The sequence below is a fragment of the Tupaia chinensis genome, unplaced genomic scaffold (genome assembly GCF_000334495.1).
Source record: "Tupaia chinensis unplaced genomic scaffold, TupChi_1.0 Scaffold000010_1, whole genome shotgun sequence".
NCBI lineage: Eukaryota > Metazoa > Chordata > Mammalia > Scandentia > Tupaiidae > Tupaia > Tupaia belangeri.
Genome location: NW_006159440.1, coordinates 444685 through 464851, shown reverse-complemented (window position 1 = coordinate 464851; position 20167 = coordinate 444685). Strand labels below are relative to the sequence as shown.

General features: G+C 49.8%; 1 long non-coding RNA gene across 2 annotated transcripts; it reads right to left on the bottom strand.

The window, feature by feature from the left end:
* Window positions 1-1569: 1569 nt before the first annotated feature.
* On the bottom strand, window positions 1570-18282 carry LOC106733609 (uncharacterized). Of its 2 annotated transcripts, none has more exons than XR_003547288.1 (5): window positions 16991-18282; window positions 13583-13818; window positions 11501-12986; window positions 5497-5773; window positions 1570-1868 (listed from the first exon to the last, which is right to left on the bottom strand). It is a non-coding gene; the product is annotated as an uncharacterized LOC106733609 (long non-coding RNA). The 2 variants fall into 2 exon arrangements; XR_001369593.2 differs by having other exon boundaries at window positions 13583-13686.
* Between the last annotated feature and the right edge of the window lie 1885 nt (window positions 18283-20167).

The following is a 20167-nucleotide window of genomic DNA, read 5'->3' as shown; positions in this document are numbered from 1 at the left end:
GGAAGTCCAGCGCCTTAACCACTATGCCACCTACTGGCCCCTAGGAATGAATTCTTCTAATCTTTTTCTTTCAACAGTAGATTTTACCTATAAAAGCATGTTAATTTTTTAAAGAAGTATTTATTTATTTACCTATTTATTTATTTATTTATTTATTTATTATTAATATTATTTCGTTTTGACCAGCGAGAGAAGGGGAAAGTGAAAAAGTAAGCTGCCAGGTCTGGGATTCGAACCATGGTCACCTCTGTGGGAGTTCAACACCTTAAGCACCACGCCACTTGCTGGCCACAAACACATTGATTTTGGAGCCTGAGCTAGACAGACTGAGTTGAAAACCAGCTTGCCCCCCTGATGTTGTGGTGACCCCAATATGGCTGCATGGGCTACTGAGAACCAGTGTCCACTGAGTGGAGCGTGTTCATTCCAGCTGGTCAGGTTTGTGCCGTTTCAGCAACAAAAACAGGTCTTGTGACAAGACCCTGGCAAAAGTGTCTCTGTCTCTTGCACACAGGTGCACACACTCTCTCAATCATAAAATCTTTTGACTTACCCGTCCGAGGGAGCTTGACCACGCTCTCATCTGTACTAGCCATTTCCAAAGCACTCCCAGAAGTGTGTCACTCTTGTCAAAGAAGCAAAAACACACAGCGACTGAACACATGACTGGACGAGTAACTGTCAGCTTGTGGTTCACATGAAAGCTCTCTTAGGTTAGAGGGATGGGCTCTCCCAGTTTACACCAAAGTATTTTTCTTTTTTTTTTTTGGAGAGGTTTTTGCTATAGGGCACATGCGCTCACCAGACAGACAGAGAGAGAGACATAGAGACAGAAAGCGAGAAATCACCCCCCAGGGGGGATGGTCACGCCACAATCCCTTCTCCTCCATTCTCCTCTCGGGATCTTGGGCACGCACGCACACATGCCCGGCGTGAGTTTTAAGCCACTGGGTCCGGGACGCGAACTGCGGTCGACTATGTGGGAGTCCAGCGACATAGCCATTATGCTAACTGCTGGTTCCCAAAGTATTTTTCTTAAAAAATATCCTTTCTAAAGGAATTTTCATCGCTTGAAACAAATGAAAAGGACAATCGCTCAAATGATTGTTAGACACATTTAAAGGCCCAGAGATTACATTCATTCAGGTCAATGCGCAAAGGGCTGGGAGACTGAAAGGGAAGGGTTAAATTCAGGTTCAGAAAAAGGCCTCCCCTGGGTTTGAGTTCTGGGAAGTTTCTTCAAATGTTGCTCCACAAGTCAAGTTAAGGGCAGGTTTCACTTCATGCAGCATGTGATGGAGAATAAGAGGCAAAAAATAAAACATGTTTCGGCGGCTGTGGGGACCCAGCTATGATGGGGGCCTTGAGCTGCCTACGCACTCCCTGGTGGTCCAGAGCCGCAGGAAAAGGCCAGGGACCGGGATCTGCCACACAGGACACAGACGATTATGGTCACTCATTATGGGCATGGGCCAGGTCAGCCTGGTTTGAGGGCCCAATGTGGGTGACATGGCTGGCTTCGGTCAGCACAAGAGCTCAGAGTATGTGAAGACTCCTATGGGTTTACAAACGCATGTTGCTAACTTCCAAGATCCGGTGCTGAAGTGCATGCTAGATATGCGGTCCTGTGTTCCGACACTGGGGGAGGCCGTAATACAGCTGCATGATTTGTTGACAGCACGGCTAGTTCACGGTACCCGTTTGGCTGCGGTGGTTTCTCGTGCCACATCAGGCTAGAACAGCTTGGGCACTGCTTTCACACACACGGTGCGAGCAGCCATCTGTGTCCTGTTGAGCACGTGGAGTCCTAAATGAGATTAGGTTCAAGTCCTGGCTTCTCTGCTGTGACCTTTAGCAGATGACTTAACCTGTGAAGCAGGAATCATAAATAATTCTGTTCAATACAGTTGCTGTGAAAATTAGCATGAAATAGTGCATGTGAAGAACATGACTATTGTTTTCATTATTATTGTTTAAAAATATTGGTAAATGAGCCGGCCAATGGTGTGGTGCGTAAGGTGGCTGGATCCCACGTGGCTGACTGAGCAATTTGAGTCCTAGACCTAGTAGCTTGAAAAACATGTCAGGCGCATGTGCTTGCGTGACCAAAATCCTGAGAAGAGAATGGAGAGAAGGGGATTGCAGCATGGCCATTCCCCACTGGGGGTGCTTCCTCACTGCCACCACCCCCCTCCTGCTCTACAGCAAAATAAAAATAAGTGTAGGTAATTCACACATTAAGAAGCTTATAAATACAATCTCTGTACAATTCCAGCATCCAGAGAGGCAACAACAATGAAACACAATGGTCTTTATTTCATAGCTGAATACGGTCGTGGTGGCTGCGCTCCCGGTAAGAGCACGTTCAAGTTAATTCCTCTAAGCATGGCCTAAGCACGCTCCAGGGGAAGAACTGTATCTTTCCTGGGAGGGAGGAGTACAAGGCATCCCTCTCCCCCCACCCCCCATGGTTTCTCCAGTTCTTAGCTCATCAGGTTCTGAGAACTGAGTGGGAACAATGGCAAGAGCTGGGTCCTTGTGGCCAGTCCCTCCTCATTCACACTGCACTGTTGTTTTCCCTTCCTCTCCCCAAGCCTCCTCCTGTGAACACAGCCACTGGATGACGTTCGGTGCAGACCCTCCCCCCAGCAGGGCTGTGCACTCCTCACACCACCGTGCTGGGCGTGGCCCGTGCTGTGGCCAATGTCTCACCAGTAGGTGTGACGCCAGCAGAGCCTCAGAATGAGTCTGTGCACTTGGCTAGGCCTCTGGCTCCTCTAGCACTTCTGCTATTGCCAGGAGAGAAACACATCCCCGCCAGCCAGCCCACGGCCTATGAAGAGGGAGGCGGACCTGAGCCAACCTGCGGCACAGCACTGTCCCAGTCAGGCCCAGGCTAGATCCACCAACCCACAGACACAGGAGCTGTGACACCCAGTGTTTAAGCCACTGAGCTGAGTGTGTGTCAGTGAGGAGAAGGTCACACAGCAAGAGCCATCCGATAGGGGCCAGACAGTGATGCGAGTGTAAAACACGACTCTGCAAGGTTGACCAGCATGGGAAGGTTGCTAGTTCAAGTCTGGAGACCTCCCTGGGTGTGCCGGGCTGGCACATGCCCTCAGTCTGGGCTAGAGGTAGATCACGGTATTGGGACCCTGCCTTGTTCTCACTGTGGAACAAATAAAATTTTAAAAGAAAAAAAAATCTAACTGATAGATTTCTAATTTTGTCACTTTTGGTGTACTTGAGATAAAGCTATTTTAAAAAACAATAGTAATTCACAAACGTATATGCAAATATTTATGAAGTGATATATAATTTATATAAATAGTGCAGAAATATAAAGGGACTTCAGAATGTTTGTGGAAAAGTGGATTTAAAGCATGAGTTTATTGTGGGACAAAAAAAAAATGAAATAAATCCATACCTAGTTTTTTCATAATGTGCATTTTCCATAAACTTTTTGAAGACTCCCTCATGCATGTGACTACATTTTTTGGAAGAAAATGTGCTAAGTTAGTTCAGTGCCTTTTGCCTTCCCCTAAATTTTTAAGTGGTTTTAACATGCCAAAATGAGATTTTTACAGTGTACAAGAAATACAAAAAAATTAAAACTGATTAATGGGTTGCTCTTTTTTTAAGAATTATTTTATTTAACTTTGCTTATTTATTTATTTTTTAATTTTATCAGAAAGGAACAGAGAGAGCGCCAGGTCAGGGACTCAAACCGCGGTCAGCCATATGGGAGTCCGGTGGCCCTAACCACCATGCCACCTGCCAGCCCCATGGATTGCTCTTTTCTGTCCATTTACAGGCAATATAATGAAGTAGCACAAAAACTTATCAAAGTAGAAATGTTTGAAGCAGAAAAGCATGGAAATTTAATTGTCTACTTCAGTTGGAAGCAGAGCTATGTTCTAATCGCCTATGTAATTATTTCTATTCTATCAAATGTAAAATCTATCATTTATGTCAGGAGAATACTAGTTAAGTGCAGATTACTACTTTTTTTAATTGCCAGAGGGCACATGTGCTCCCCAGAGAGGAACAGAAAGAGGAACAGGAAGCACACAACAGTCCCTTTTCCATTTCTCTATCCTGTTGGAGTTTGGGGGCACAATTGCACATGTGCCCAAAGTGTTTATCAAGCCTCTGGAGTCAGGATTCAAACCATACTCAGCCGTGTAAGATCAGGCTCCCTTAACCACAAGGCCGCAGGGCCACTCCGGATGATCACTCTCTCCAATCTTGACTTTTTCCCCCCAGACATTCCCTGAATGTATATGCAGAAAGCTAGCTAAATACTAGGGTTAGCATCATCCATCAAAAACATCAGGTGGATAGTAGTAGTACATTTTAAACAGACAGATTCAATCTATTATATATTTTTTAATTATTTTATTTAACATCATTTATTTACTTACTTATTTATTTATTTCAATTACCAGAGAGGAATAGAGCAAGAAAGAAAGAAAGTGAGAAAGCAAGCCACCAGGTCCAGGACTTGAACCATGGTCGGCCATGTGGGAGTCCAGCACCCTTAATCACTATGCCACCTGCCGCCCCCCCAGTCGATTATATTTTAAGCTGTAAAAGATTATATTGAAAGCTGTATCCTGTAAGGTACAAACTTGGCTACAGGTGGCACAGTTTGGCTCCACTCACTGTAGCTTAAGTTATAAGGATAGTCCCTGTTTGCTTGGCAAGAAACTCAGAGTTAGTCCCTATCCAGATTGGTCTGCAAGCTTAATAATGTTATTAAGAACTCAAACTCGGGACGAGCAGTTAGCATAATGGCTATGTCACTGGACTCCCATGTAGTCAACCCTGGTTTGAGTCCCAGTGATCCCAAGAGGAGAACGGAGGAGAAGGGATTGTGGCATGGCCATCCGCCCTGGGTGGTGATTTCTCGCTTTCTGTCTTCTCTCTGTCTCTCTGGCAAGCACACGTGCCCTATAGCCAAAAATAAATAAATAAATAAATAAACCTCTCCAAAAAAAAAAAGAACTCAAACTCTTTCTGTAATTCCATTTTCCATTTTGGCGTATATCATCCCATGCTTTTACCTCATAGTTGCAAGACGGCTGCAATAGTTGCAAATATATAAAAATTCAAGGCAGAAAGAACCCCCACTTTATCATGTATCAAGCTAGCGAAAGCTCTCCAGAGGCCTCCCTGCAGACTTCCTCCTGCATCTGGTTGGCAAGAAACGCAATGTGTCCACGGACACTCCTAGCTGGAAGGGCGGCTAGCAAACTGACTATCCAGTGAAAGGGAATGAGTTTGTTATGATCAACTCTGAAATGTCATGAGTCATCTCCTCTGGCTGGGCACCTTGTCACCCTGAGCAAAATCAGGTTTTTCTTAGCAGAAAGAAAAGACATGACTCCAGGGTAGCCAGACGTCACCTGCGCATTGCCCTAGCTGCCCTTCAGTGTCTGGTATTCTCAAGCTTATAGAGACAGCAAAACCGAAAACATGGAATTGTGAGATTACCTTTTTTAGGGAGGCCAGGAGCAACCCGGACTTCTTTGAACTTCTCAGCAGGCAACAGGAAAATTGGGGGAGTGCCCAGAGGCCAAGAAATCCATCCATCGCTGATCACCTTAAGAAGGCCTGCCTAAAGTCGGCTCCATCCTTCAGCCCGGCCACCAAACACAGCTTCCCGGTTCCGTCCGCTTTGTCAGGCTGGTTGTCTTAAGGGCCTGTTGGTTGCTGATTCTGTACATGGAGCTTTCCTTCGCTCCGTAACGTGAATTTGCAATTGAGGAAACTTGACAATGTATGAAACGATACAACAAGAAAAACAAAATTTTCACTGTTCTGATTCATTGTGTTGAAAATAAAAAAGACCAAAAGTTAAAAAGTGAGTTTCTATTTCAAAGTATTATCGATATGGAGCATCTCACTGCAAAATATTGAGTTGTCAGAAAAGTCATGACATATTTTTCCATGTGAAACAGCAGTGTGACTCTCCCGACAGCCTCGACGTATACACAGGACACTGCACAGCATCAGCTTCACGCCAAGGCTTTATAACCTGAATCTACCTAGCGACAGTCTTATTTGGGTCATCGAATGGGGGTTGGGGACCAAATATTGCTCGTAAGTTATTAAATAACATATGATTATTCTTAGACGTATAAACTTTTTTTTTTTTTGGAGAGATTTTTGCTATAGGGCGTGTGCACTCACCAGACAGACAGACAGAGACAGAGAGACAGAAAGCAGGAAATCACCCCCCGGGGGGGTGGACACGCCACAATCCCTTCTCCTCCATTCTCCTCTCGGGATCTTGGGCGCGCACGCACATGCGCCCGGCATGAGTTTAAGCCACCGGGTCCGGGACTCGAACCGCAGTCGACTACGTGGGAGTCCAGCGACATAGCCAATATGCTAACTGCTGGTCCCTAAACTATTTTGAGATGCAAAGTTCAGAAATCAGTTGTTAAATCCAAATCCACATGCTGACAAGTAAACCCAGAGATCCTCAGTAATGTCTTAAATCACATATGCTAAACAGAATACTGTCGATGCTCTGATTATGAATCACATCATTGATTTTCATGCGTGATTTACAGAAATCAGTACCCTTACTTTGCAGTCACACCTGCTAATAATGCAACACAAATTTCTGGTAACAGAACGATGATTCAGAATCCATTCTGGCAGAATATAACGGAGCTAGAACAAAAATCGGGGATGAGGGAATGTAAATACATTTTGTTTCGTTTTCTTCTGACTGGAGTAGGAGAAGTGACTTCTCAGTTTTATTTCCTTCTTTGTCAGTCCACTAAAGTAGAACCATGTGCAACATTATGCCTTGGTTTCTTGGCCCACGCTTACCAGAGAAAAACAGAGAGAAAATGAGAAATCACCCTCCAGAGGGGATGGCCACACCACAATCACTTCTCCTCCAGGCTCCTCCCAGGATTGTGGGCACACACACCCACGCACCCAGTGTGATCCTCAAGCCTCCAGGTCTGGACTCGAACCTTGCAACTGGCCAAGTGGGATCTAGCACCTTAACCTCATGCCACTGCTGGCCCTGCTTTTTAAAAAACCTAAGCTTCTAGTTCAACTCATCACATTTCTTCTCTAAAAGCACGCATTGTCCATGGCTCCTCCTTTTGGTCTCTGCAGGATTCCGTATGTTGCACTAGTTCTGATTGTGGGAAGACCCGTGTCATTGTGTAAGCAGTTATGAAATATCTCCCGTAGGGCCACAGCCTGGGGCAGATGGAGCTTTCAATCCAGGGAGAAAAGAGCACTCGGATCTGCCCTTTTTTCAGGCAGCCAGCCAGCAGCGTGTTTTCAACGAAAAGCACCAGACTCAACATCTCGCTATCCCTCCACGCATGGTCCACAGAGCAGCCGGGCCCCTCAGCAAGCGGAGGCTCAGTTCTATCAGGGGTTCTCTGGGCTACGATCTGAGCCCAGTGGATGTGAGATCCTGTTTCCTCCCGTCTGGGCCCAGTTATCGAAAGCACATGCTGGCTGGGGGCTGCCTGCACGCACAGCCCCGACACCTTATCTTTTCTCTGGCTCGGCCTCCAGCCCCACTCCAGTCGTCCTAAATTGCTCCTGAGCTCCGGTGGGATTGAGATAAATACCCCAACCTTTACACAGCTTCACAGGCTGGACAAAGGTCTGACTCCCAGGGAAAACAGGACAAGAACATCTCCCTAACATAACGAAAGTACAATCACGCCACATCTATTTTCTGGACTTTTGTTTGTTCCACCTATGTTTTCCTTTTTCCCCTTTTTCTGTACAGATTTATAGCAGAAGCCTGACATTCTAGTCATCTAAAAGCAATTTTACTCTGGTATTAAAATTGTCCTATACAGGAGCACTCGTAGTTCATTTCCTGAAAATTATTTCCATACATGTGAACTAACAATCTCAAAGACTCCAATACATATAAAATTAATCAACCCGAACACCACTTGATAGCACCGCCTTGGTGAAATCTACAAATTGAAATCACCGTTGCAGCCCAAATATATGCACATTTACAAACCAGATGGCTTTCCTACCCAAGTGAATGCGTGCCCCGGAGCGAGGGTCTCCAGGGGAGAGTTCAGAGGTTCTTAGAACATCCGGGTTAAAACACCAGCAGGAGGTCCAGAATTAGGTCCCTGGAAGTATTCTAGCAGGGCAGACCAGAGTGACAGTTAAAACACCAGCAGGAGGTCCAGAGTTAGGTCCCTGGAAGTATTCTAACAGGACAGACCAGAGTGACGTGTAGGAGCCATAAATGGCTTAGACAGGGGAGGCCCCTACAGAAGAAGGAGAAGGGAGAAACCAACAACTGTGAGTGCCTGACAGACGGACGGACGCCACGTTCGTATTGCTTGCTTTACCTTTGTCCATTCATTCATTCCTTGACCTGTTTTGGGGGGAAGGGAGGGGGAGAGAGCAAGAGAGAGAAATGGGAATTTTCTCCAGGGTCTTGCCATGTCCTGATACTTCTGCCCCAGCCTCCCAGTTAGCTAGGTCCACAGCTCATGCCTGAGTTCTTCTTTTATTTTTTCTATTTTTTTATTTTTTTTGTTTTTACTATATGGTGTATATACTTGTTGGAGAGAGAGAGAGGGAGAGAGAAAGTGAGAAATCATTCCCTGGGGCTACACCACAATCCCTTTTTCTTCATTCTCCTCTCGGGATTTAGGGCACGAATGCATGTGCACCCTGTATGATTTTTCAAGCTCCTGGATCTGGGACTCAAATCATGCACTCAGGTATGCAGGATCCAGGATCCAGCATCTTTTTTTTTTTTTTGAGAGATTTTCATTGTAGGGCGCGTGCGCTCGCCAGACAGAGAGAGACATAGAGACAGAAAGCGAGAAATCACCCCCCAGGGGGGAATGGTCACGCCGCAATCCCTTCTCCTCCATTCTCCTCTCGGGATCTTGGGCACGCACGCACACGGCGTGAGTTTTAAGCCACCGGGTCTGGGACGCGAACCGCGGTCGACTACGTGGGAGTCCAGCGACATAGCCATTACGCTAACTGCTGGTTCCCCAGGATCCAGCATCTTAATCACCGTAGCATCTGCTGCCCTATGCCTGCCATTTTTAGGTTGGGCTGGAACTGAACCCTAGCCTCCCGTGTGGCCTCAGCCACCACACAGTGGTGCCCTCCTGCTCACGCCACCGCGGCGGAACATCAACTCATTTCGTTTGATCCTTACACACGGCGAGAGCTTTCCCTGTTCAGATGGAGAAACTGACTTTAGTGGAAACTCTTTAGCCGGAAGTCTCTGGCCTGTAAGCCGCCCGTTTGCATAGGTCTATTTATCTTACTCTCCACGTTTTTGCCGTCATTCGCGCCGGGCCTCACGTGTAGAAGGTGCTTGATAAACACACAGTGACATTCGCGCCGGGCCTCACGTGTAGAAGGTGCCTGATAAACACAGTGCATAACAGCCCTCCCTCCGGCTGTCTTCCTGGCGAGTCCCACCCATGGGGCAGATGGTGCGGGACTGAAATAAAACCCTAATTAAGGGCGTTCTCCATTTCCTTTGAGGCAGCGGATCATCCGTAAGCCTCCAGTTCCCTGATACAAATCAGGGCCACATGTTCCGGCCACATCTGAGCCTCGGTTCCGCTGGCAGTCCAAGCCCTGCGGTCGGTATCTCAGTCTCCCCTCATCAGTTTTCTGTAAGCAAGGCAACACACCACCTCTGGTAACGTCCCCATCCGCCTTGGTGGCCCCCTCCCCCAGGTACCTTAACAACAATACCATGTCCTGCGTCCCTCTGCGCCCTGCACCCTAAGTAAGGGCGTTCAGAATGCATGCAGATCCCAGAGGGATTAGGGTCCCAGTCATTTTGCTTTTATATCAACTTTCGTCAAATTACTTCCCTCCAGGCTGAGATTTATACATATACCACAATTGCTAGAACAGAAAACAAAAGCTTTTCATTATCTGTTCTGATTTATTCTGTTTATACTAAATTTGCATCTAGGAGGAGCAAAAAAAAAAATTGTTTCTCAAAACAATTGAGAAGTTGAGGCAATAGTGTAGAATTAGGTTGTGTGATTACTACCAGTCTTTGGAGTTAACACTAAGAGGTTTCTATTGCTCTGTACCCACCCCCAACACACACACACACACACACACACGCACACACACAGATACATACTCACCCGCTACTACCACCAACCTTCCTCAATCCTTGAAGTGCTATATAGTTAGCCTACGTTAAACACGATTTTTGTTTTCAGTTTTGAAAACATTTTAGACTAAGAAGAAAGTTAAAATAGTCCAAGGAATTCATGTGTCTCCTTCCCCCAAAGTCCCCAGTGTCCACATTTTACCAGGTTGGCTTTATCACTTTTCCCTGAAATGTTTGGAAGCAAACATTGGCTGGTAGATGTCTGCAGACCTTGTGCCGAATAATTTAGTATTTTTCCCTTTAAAAGAGGACATTCCTTATATATCTATGAGCCGATGACCAAAATCAGGAAGTCAGCATTGGCACAGCGGACACGGTGCTGTTTCTCGCTCTCTACAATTCACATTGCACCAACTGAAATAACCTTCTAAGATACACACAAGTATGGCAAGCTGCTCAATGAAATATTGAGTTGTCAGAAAGTCATGAGTATTTTTTCTATGCGAAAACATGCTATGACTTTTCTGACAACCCAATATTAACATTATCCTCAATGTAGTCTTTCTATGTATTTTTCTTTTTGAAAATGTGGACAGGGGCCCATCAGGTTAAAGCCCTGGATCCCGTGGTGGTTTAAATCTTGGACTTGGTGGCTTTGAAAATCACACTGGGGTGGGGGCCGGCAGCTGGCGTGGTGGTTAAAGGGCGCTGGACTCTCACATGGCCGACCGTGGTCCAAGTCCTGGACTTGGTGGCTTGCTTTCTCTCTCTCTGTTCCTCTCCGATCAAATAAATAAATAAAGCTAAATAAAATAATTCTTAAAAATTAATTATTTATTTTTTTAAATGTTGTTTAAAGAGCCACACTTTGCATGTGTGTTTGTGCGTGTGTGTGTGTGTGTGTGTGCATGTGTGTGTGTGTGTTCGGAGCCGACATCTTGAGAGGAGAATGGAGGAGAAGGGATTGAAGCATGGCCTTCCCCCCTAGGGGGCGATTTCTCACTTCCTCTCTCTCTCCATCTCTGTTTTTCTCCCCTGGGTGCACGCACCCTATGAAACGAAATTGGGCAGGTAGTAGAGTGTTCAGCAGTTTTCACTCAAGAAATTTGGGACAGTTAAGAAATAGAAGTGCCACCCTTCCAGCCTGGGCCTCGGACCTGCAGCCACCACGATGCTGATGCCCAAGAAGAACTGGATTGCTGTTATGAACTCCTTTTTAAGAAGGGAGTGATGGTGGCCAGACGTCCATATGCCCAAGCGCCGGAGCTGGCTGACAAGAACGTGCTCAACCATCATGTCATGAAGGTCACACAGTCCCTTAGTCCCACGGCTGCATGAAGGAGCATTTTGCCTGGAGACATTCCCGCTGGTACTTACCAATGAGGGTATCCAGTTTTGCACGATTACCTCCACGTGCCCCCTCAGATCCTGCCTGCCACCCTGTGCCAAAGCCGTCCTGAGACTGGCAGGCCCTGACCGGAAGTCTGGAGGGCAAGCGACCTGCAAGACTTACAAGAGGAGAAGCTCAGAGACACCTACAGACGGAGTGCTGTGCTCCCCAAGCCCCCCACCCCCCACCCCATGCGGACAGGAAAGCCAGGGCTGGGGCGGGTCCGTCACCGAATTCCAGTTAAGAGGTGGATTTGGTCATGGATAGGGCCAGCCACCTCAGTAAAGTTGGAGGAAATTATTTATTGAATAAATATGTAGCCAGGAAAAAAACTCAAAGAAAGAAAGAAAGAAAAGAAATAGAATGCCTTGTGTCCTTGTGTCAATGTCTCTTCCTATTTTTCTTAAAAGGTTAGCTCACTAAAGATACAAGTCCTGGAGTCCCACGGGGGCAGAGGGGTACGGGGCAGGGGGCACGCTCCTCCCCAGCCTGGTGGGGACCAGAGCCCCGCCCCAGTCTGTGGTACTACCCAGGGGCCGCCCAGAAGGCTGGATGGACCCAGTCCTGCCCAGCTTCACCAAGGGTGCCTGGTGCAGAGCCGGCCAGCGCCCGGGGACACTACGGCCTGTCTTCCAATGAACTTGCCTTAACTACATAGTCGGACAAAAGTGTGTCTTAAGTGGCCTGGAAGTAAAATGAGCTGGAAGTGCACGGGTGGGAGAAGGAAACTCGGTATTACGGATTAAAGTGGATGCCCTCTGTGGACCCTCACAGTTACTGATCGATGCCTCCCCGCCTCTGTGAGGGCCAGGAGAGGCAGGGATCGCCCGGCTCCTCTCCTCCAAGGTCAGAGGGCCTGGCCTGACGCCTCCGGCTCTGTTTCTCCCCACTACCATCACCCTCCCAACTGCCTCGGGGACTCTGAAAGCTCAGACTTAACCTAGACGTTTCCAGTACAAAATGGCCACGGAGGCTCTCCCCAGCCCCTCCCAGCCACATCCCCTGCCATGGCCTCTTACCTGGGGAGGGTGGGCCCAGCTTTGAGCACCTGCTGCCCTCTTGGTACTTACAAATAGGCTCACACTCAGTCTCATACCGCACTTGTAAATGAGGGGGAAAAGTGGGCTGGGGGAGAGTTACTTAACCAAGGCCAGACAGAAAGGAGCGGCAGAGCCCCCAGCACACCGGCTGCCTCACCCCAGCCTCGTCGTGCCCTTCGTGAGGCGCGCTGGCTCTCCCACGCTCCCTCCACCGCGGACACCTCCCCAGCTGGCCCCTCAGGAAGGCCACCTAGCCTGCAAGATGGCGCTCAGCCTAAGTGTCTGTCAGACTCTCCTGGACTTCGCCAAGAAAACAGTAACTCCTTCCTCTGTGCTGTGTCACCGGACCTCCTGCGTGGTCAACCACAGTTTGAATTTGGGACCCGGTGGCTTGAAACTCATGCCAGGCTCATGTGCATGCGTGCCCAAGATCCTGAAAGGAGAATGGAGAAGGGATTGCGGCATGGCCATCCCCCTGGGGGTGATTTCTCGCTTTCTCTTTGTCTCTCGGGTGAGCATACCTGCCCTATTGCAAAAATCTCTCTTTCAAAAACATAATAATTATAAAATACGTGTAATGTTTACCCATACAAAGTATAAAAACACAAACAATTAATCGATTCGGCCAAACAGTAAGCCAATAGTGTTTGGATTTCCACAGTAAAATACACTAGCCGCCCAGCCAAGAATTGACTTCTGGACAAGGCATGGGCCAAGAATCAGCCGCTATCTCCCCAAACTCGGAAATAGGAGGGAACGGATGCCTCTAAAGAGGTAGACTGGAAAAGTCAGACAGAGATGGGCCCAACAACCCTCCCGCCTTGGACTCACTCTGAACTTGAGGTGTTTGCGTCCTACATTGCCCGCCCTCCACACCCAGCTGGCTGGCACTGGAGTCCTCAGGTCTGTGCGTCTTTTGATGCCCCCTTCTACTTAGTGACACAGCCATCATCTCTGGGGTTCGCACTTATCCTGAAATTTTCTTTCTTCTCCAGCTTCCAATCAGTCAGCAAATTCTGCAGATCTTACCTCAATAGCCTCAAGTCTGGAGGGGAGGCTGCAAGACCACTCTGGAGATGCCAGGAGCAGTCTGGGTGAGAGAGCTGACCAGGGCCTCGCACGGATAGTTTTGCCTGGAAGACACCCAGATGTACAACTGAAGGAGACGCCATCCAGGAAGCTGCCCAGCTGACGGGCGCTGCGTTCCCGCGGTCGTGGGTGTTTCCTGTCCCGCTGCACCTTGCTAGCAAGGGCTTACAGACAGCCTGGAATATAAAGAACTCTGGAAGTGGGATTCTGAATGGATGGCTAGCCACCACCACGGAAGCTGCTCAGACTCAGAGGGACCACGCAAGTCCCTGGCAGTTTGCCAGCGTGAGGAAAAGGACCCCAGGGAGCTGCAGCAGGAAGCAGCGGCAGAACTCGCCTGCCGACTTCAAGCAATCACTGAACACGGAATCGTAGTTGTCATAAATGATACCAAAGCAAGGAGAGAGGATGTGTCCCCACCAGGCTGCTGAGCTGTGTCCCAGGGTGATGAAGGCCCTGGGGGAAACTGCCTTGAAGAAGCCCTCCTTGTCGTTTAGAATCCTTGGGGCTTGAGTAGCTCCTCCAGGTCCCATCACTCACTAACCATGCTGAGGAGAAAGGTTTGGTATGACCTAATCTTCTTAGTGAATATTAAGAGAAGGGAGCAGTAGCTCTGAACATCTCGAAGAACTGTCCCCAAGCAGTAGACTCCTGCTCTAACGGGAGCCACCTTGCTTCTCGTAGGCTGACATTCTCCAGCCAGCTAGAGAGTGCTGAGCTGGAGTCCGCGTTCCTGTCCCAGGCCCCAGCCACATGCTCTTCTGCAGCGTGACCTTGCCACACCCGACAGGTTTGACCGATTGCATTCAGAACGGAAGCCGGTCTGCTTCCTAGCCAGGGTCTCCCTGGCATACAAGTCTACTTCCTACCTCTTTGGAACTGTTATTCTTGGAGCCAGCAGGTGGCAAGATCATTAAGGTGTTGGACTCACACATGGTCAGGGTTCAAGTACTGGGCCTGGTGACTCAAGAACCACACCAGGCATGTGTGTGCGCATGCCCACAAAACCCCAGAAAGAGAATGGAGGAAAGAAATTGTGGCATAGCCATCCCCCCCGGGGGGGGGGTGATTTCTCACTTCCTCTCTCTTGTTCTCTCTCTGTATTGCTCCAGCAAGCACATCCACCCCTATAGCAAAAACCTAAAAAAGAAATAAAAAAATAAAAAAAACCTGGCATGGTGCTTCTTTTTTTTTTTGGAGAGGTTTTTGCTATAGGGCGCCTGCGCTCGCCAGACAGACAGAGACATAGAGACAGAAAGCGAGAAATCACCCCCCAGAGGGGATAGTCACGCCACAATCCCTTCTCCTCCATTCTCCTCTCGGGATCTTGGGCACACACGCACACGTGCCCGGCGTGAGTTTTAAGCCACCGGGTCCAGGACGCGAACCGCGGTTGACTACATGGGAGTCCAGCAGCATAGCCATTACGCTAACTGCTGGTTCCCGACATGGTCATTCTTGAGGCATTTCCATGCTTCAAAAAATTCATGCCACGTGGCAATCCGTGCCCACGGCCGAGCCCCAGCTAGCAGCAGCGGCCACTGCAGCCACGTGAGCATGCCAGCTCGGCCGTCCAGCCTGGTCGAACCTTTGGAAGACTCCAGCCCCAGCACCAGCTGTGAGACCCTGAGTGACAAGGACTCAGCTGAGCCCAGTCAATCCCCAGAACCAGGAGAGGTGTGTCAGTCCCTAGAGCTGTAGTAACAGAGTCCCCACAAGCCTGTGGTTTACAGCATGGCTCTCGAGGCCGGGAGTGTGAAAGCAGGGGCTGGAAGAACCACGCTGTCTCCCTGAAACCTTGGAGGGAGGATCCTTCCTGGTCTCGTCCAGCTTCTGTCAGGCCCAGCCATTCTGGCTTGGGCGGCTTCAGTCCAGTCTTCGCCTCAGTCTTCCCACAACCTTCCTCCCTCTAAGTCACTGTGTCCAAATCCTCTTCTTATAAGGACACGGTCATATCACCGTCATACTCCTCTTCACTGGATGACATCTGCACGGACCCCATTTCCAAATAAGGTCATATCCACAGGGATTAGGGGTAAAAGTTTTATTTAACATACTATTTGGGGAGATGCAATTCAATTCACAATGAGAGGTAATAATACATTGTTGTCTTTTCCCTTTCTTTTTTAATTTTTTTTTTATCTGCCAGTGGGCATGTGTGCTCACCAAAGCCAGAGAGGGAGAGGATGCTGGAATCCTTTTTCCTTCATTTCTCTATCCTGCTGGGATTTGGGGCAGTCATGCACACATGCCCAATGCAAGTCCGGGTCCAGGACTTGAACTGTACACTCAGCCATGTACGATCCAGCTCCCTTAAGCACTAAGCCACGGACCGGCCCTGCTGTGTCTTCCTTTTGGAGAAGTTTGTTGTGTAGCAATAGAAACTAGGGCTACTAGCTAGCATGCCTTCAGTGCATAGCTGGCTACGGTAGAGGCGGAGGCTGGGTGTCTGAGGGGAGCCCGTCTACGGCTAAAACGTGAGTATGCCTATAATCAAAATGTACTGTACGATGTACTTATTTGGTTTGGGGATCCAGTTAAGGTTGTTGTGTTGTGTTGTGTTCTGTTAAGGTGTTTGGCTGATTCATCTCTGTGCAGTTTTTTAATTCAGGATCTTTATTCTAAGCCTCTTCTACAGAAAGAGCAATGCTCTGAGTGAAAGGATTTGTGTCTGTCTCTGACAAACTACGTGATCCCAGGCGAGTCCAACAGTCTCTCTGGGCTTTCGCTTCATTCACTCAACAACCATTTACTTGAATCCTACAACACATTTGAGGTGGGGGGTACTCAAGGGTTTATACTTTCCAACCTCTCATTTTACAGATCGGGAAGCTGAGTTGTGGGAGGTTACCGGGTTTGCCCTGTTGTAAACTGGTTATATTCTGGTCGTATTTATCTGTGAAATAATGAATTTACAGCACGTTTTCTCAAAGGTTCTTTCCAGTTGTTTAACCAATTCTGATTCAAAAGCCATAGATTATATTTTACCCACTTTAAAAAAAAAATACATTTATTCAGCTGAGTGCATTTTCAAGGCTCAGAAATTACAACTGCAAAATTGTGCCACCAAAGTGCCTGGACGCTGATGCTCAAGAATAATGAAGCCAGTGAACAGAAAGTCTCACCGAACCAGCAAAACTAAACTGATCTTTTTGTTGTACTTTCAGTTTGCGTGACTCTGAGGATCTTGTTTTTACTCATCTTAATTTCAAAGCCCCCCGAAATACCTGATCATGGCAAACGTGAGTCATGGCAAAGAGCGCAACCTGGAAGATGTGTCCTCCTGATTTAATAAGAGGAAGGAGAGAGAGAGACCAACGTGCCCAGGAAAAGGTGAGTGCTACTCACATATCATTTTCTTTGAAGATAGGAAGGCATCTCGCATGCTGTGCGGTTGTGCGTTGGACTGCGTTGGAGACAGAAAACAGTCGGGCCTTGTATCAGAGTGTAGGGGCTCTAACGGCCGTCAGGAACATTTACGGGAATGAACTGCTTTCGGGGATGAAAGGCACACAAATGCAACCAAGTGAGAGAGCCGCGCAAAGCACGTGCCGGGTAGAAAGATGATTTTACCGTGTTTCACGGGGAGGTTTGGGGAACTGGGACTGACACCAAGGTACAAGCCGAATGTTCTTCCCCGGTAGAAAACCTGGTACTAATCATTAACAGGAAAAGTCGTGAAATAGACACTGTTACATCATCCGGGCCCAGGACCAACCCTGGGTGTTGAGCGTCAGGTCACAAGCCCCCAGGGACATATAAAGGACCATCTCCTGCTTCCCAGGAGAGGCCCCAGCTTCTTCCTCTGTTCTCGCATCCTTGTTAAATGCCTCCTGTCGCTGCTAGTGCTTTGTCCTGTGTGTGGTCTTTATCTGTTAGCGGTTGTGTCTTACTCTCTCCGTGTCCCAGGGCCTGCCCAGGCCTCCCCGCACCAGGTGACCAGCGGACACTGTCTCTCCAACCCCAGGCCTGACAGCGGCAAAGAGAGGGGCACTGGGCTGTCGGCCTTGGACAGACACCGTGGGCTTGTCTGCCTCTGGGGCCTTCAGCTTGGACGGAGCCACGTCACCAGCACCCCGGGATCTCCGGCTCACTCTGCCTGTGGCGGGACTTCACGGCCACAGTCACGGGAGCCAGATTTCTGTGGGGGACGTGGGCATGAAGCAGACATGAAGAGGGCGCTGAAATCAGGGGGTACAGAGCGGACACACGGCTTCCTCCCAGGCAGCCGGCCGCCGTGGCCGCCCTGTTTGCTATTTATCCCGCCTTTCCCTGGGCGTGGGCAGGGCTCTCGGGACTCACCGCCCAGCCCTGCCTCAGCTGCAGGCCCAGCCGCACCTGCCACCTGCCGCTTCCTCAAAATTGCCCACAGCAGCAGCCTCGATGGCCCCAGCGTGACTCACAGGGCCAGTCCCCAAGGAGGCAGGGAAGCCCTCTCAAGCAGCAGTAGGGCAGCAGGGAGCTCAGGGCCTCCATTTGGCCCCTCATCGCCCCTGGCCAGGGCCTGCCCCAGCTCTGCCCCTGCTCCACCCTGGCATGGCGCCCCTTCTGCGAGCTCAGTTTCTGACCCACGCAGGAGAGTTCCCGCTGGGTCCACACCAGCCTCTGCCCCTCTCCTGGACCCTAGGACAGGAACGTGGCCAGTCTGTTCTGTAGGTCCCTGGAGTGAAGGCTCAGGGGGTCTAGGGACCTCGGCTGGACAGGAGGGCCGGAGCCAGCACGACAGTGACTTCTGAGGGTGGCGCCGGACTCAGGAAGCATCTCCCTGGACCGTCTTCTCTCCTTCCCTGGTCCCTTCTTCCCAGCGAGCAAACAGGAGCCGGGTTTGCTTCTCACAGAGCTTCGGTCCTCGCGCCGCCTCCCGGCTGGCCACCCTGCCCCAGTCTTGTGGGGCCTCTTCTTTTCCCTCTCGGTTCCTTTCCCACCGCTGCAGGGAGGGCGCCTGGCAGGGGCCCAGTAACTGCTGGCTGCCCAGGGGGTGAGTGCCCGCGTCCGCGGTCCCCGCTCTGTGAGGCTCCCCTGAATCTTCCCGGAGGAACCAAGACCTGCCCCGCACTCGTTCGCCAGCCTGGCGGTTGGAAGTGTCCGGTGGGTTCTGCTTTTCTGCGAAGGAAGAGAAAGCTGAGAGCAGCCTCAAGCCGCAACACGGAAAGAAGAGAACGCCGCAAAGAGCTGGGATCGGCCATGGAAACAAGCTAACCTGGGTACACTGGGTACCTCTGCGGGTCAGGCCCTCTCGCCCCCATTAGTCACACGGCTCCTCTCTACAGCCCTGGGGAGAGGGCGCGTTCCCATTTCACAGAGGGACCAGAGCGGCCTGGAGACGGTCACCAGCTTCCCCAGGCTCACCGGCTGGCTAGTGACCACGCCTGGCTCCGAGCCCTGCGCCCGCCGGCCGAGGAGGATCATTCGTTTCATCCGATGACTTCGCTGAACCCCGACCCCGGCCTCTACTATAGGTTATGCAGAAGCTCCCAAATTTCAAGGCTTCGAGAATCTGCTAGTGTTTTGGGTGACACCCTCACTGGGTCAAAATTCAAGTCTGTTAGGGCAGTCTCCAAGTGTGGTCCAAAAAGGCTCCCAATCTGCCGGGAAACAAATATCCAAACAGGTGAGCCGTGGTATGAGGGTCTCCAGAGACAGCCGCGGGGTGAGCCTGGAGAGAGCAGCGAGGGGTGCACTGCTCTGCGGAAATGGCCCTACGGCTGGCGGCCCAGTCCGAAGGCCTCAGAGACAGAGAGGCCAATGGCCTAGCTCCCTCCTAGGCGGACAGCCCAAGGGCCCAGGGGAGGTGCAGGACATGGCATGGGGCCCAGAGTCGAAGGCCCGAGAGGACCGCGTTCTGGTGTCCAGGGCAGCAGAAGGACGTCCATCCTGCCCTTGGTCCTTCCTTCCTCGGCGGGGATTTGATGGCGTTGCCTGCACTGAGCCGGAGCTCCCCACCATGACCCCACGCTCTCCGCAGTCTCCTCTGGAAACGCCCCATGGACACGCCCGGAGCAATGCTTCAGCGGCTTTCCAGGGCTTCCCTAGTCGTGCCACCGACGCCCCTCCCCGGTACTAACCATCGCAGCCACGTAGGGATTTTTACAGCAGTTCTCTGACCCCGCACGACTGATGCTCTAAGCCCAGTCCTGTTTTTGATGTGGGGCCTGTCCTAGGCACGGTCAGGTGTTTAGCTGCCTCCCCGGCCTCTGGAGGCCAGTGACATCCCCTCCCCAGCTGTGACAGACAAGTGTCTGCAGATACTGCCAAATGTCCCCAGGTTGGGTGGGGACTGCAAAGTCACTGTCCCCCCACAGTGGAGAACCACTATGTAAAAACAATTTGACAGAGGAATTTTATGTCTATTCCATCTAATAGTTTTTAAAAAGTAAATCTTTAATTTTGTATGTCTCTTGTTTTTTAACTTCTTTTTTCCAATAATTAATTCTTACTGATTGTATTAAGGTCTTGGTCTTGAAGCCATTGGGGATAAAAAGCACAACAGAACTGGCCTTCCCGTGGGCAGTGCGAGAAGCCTCC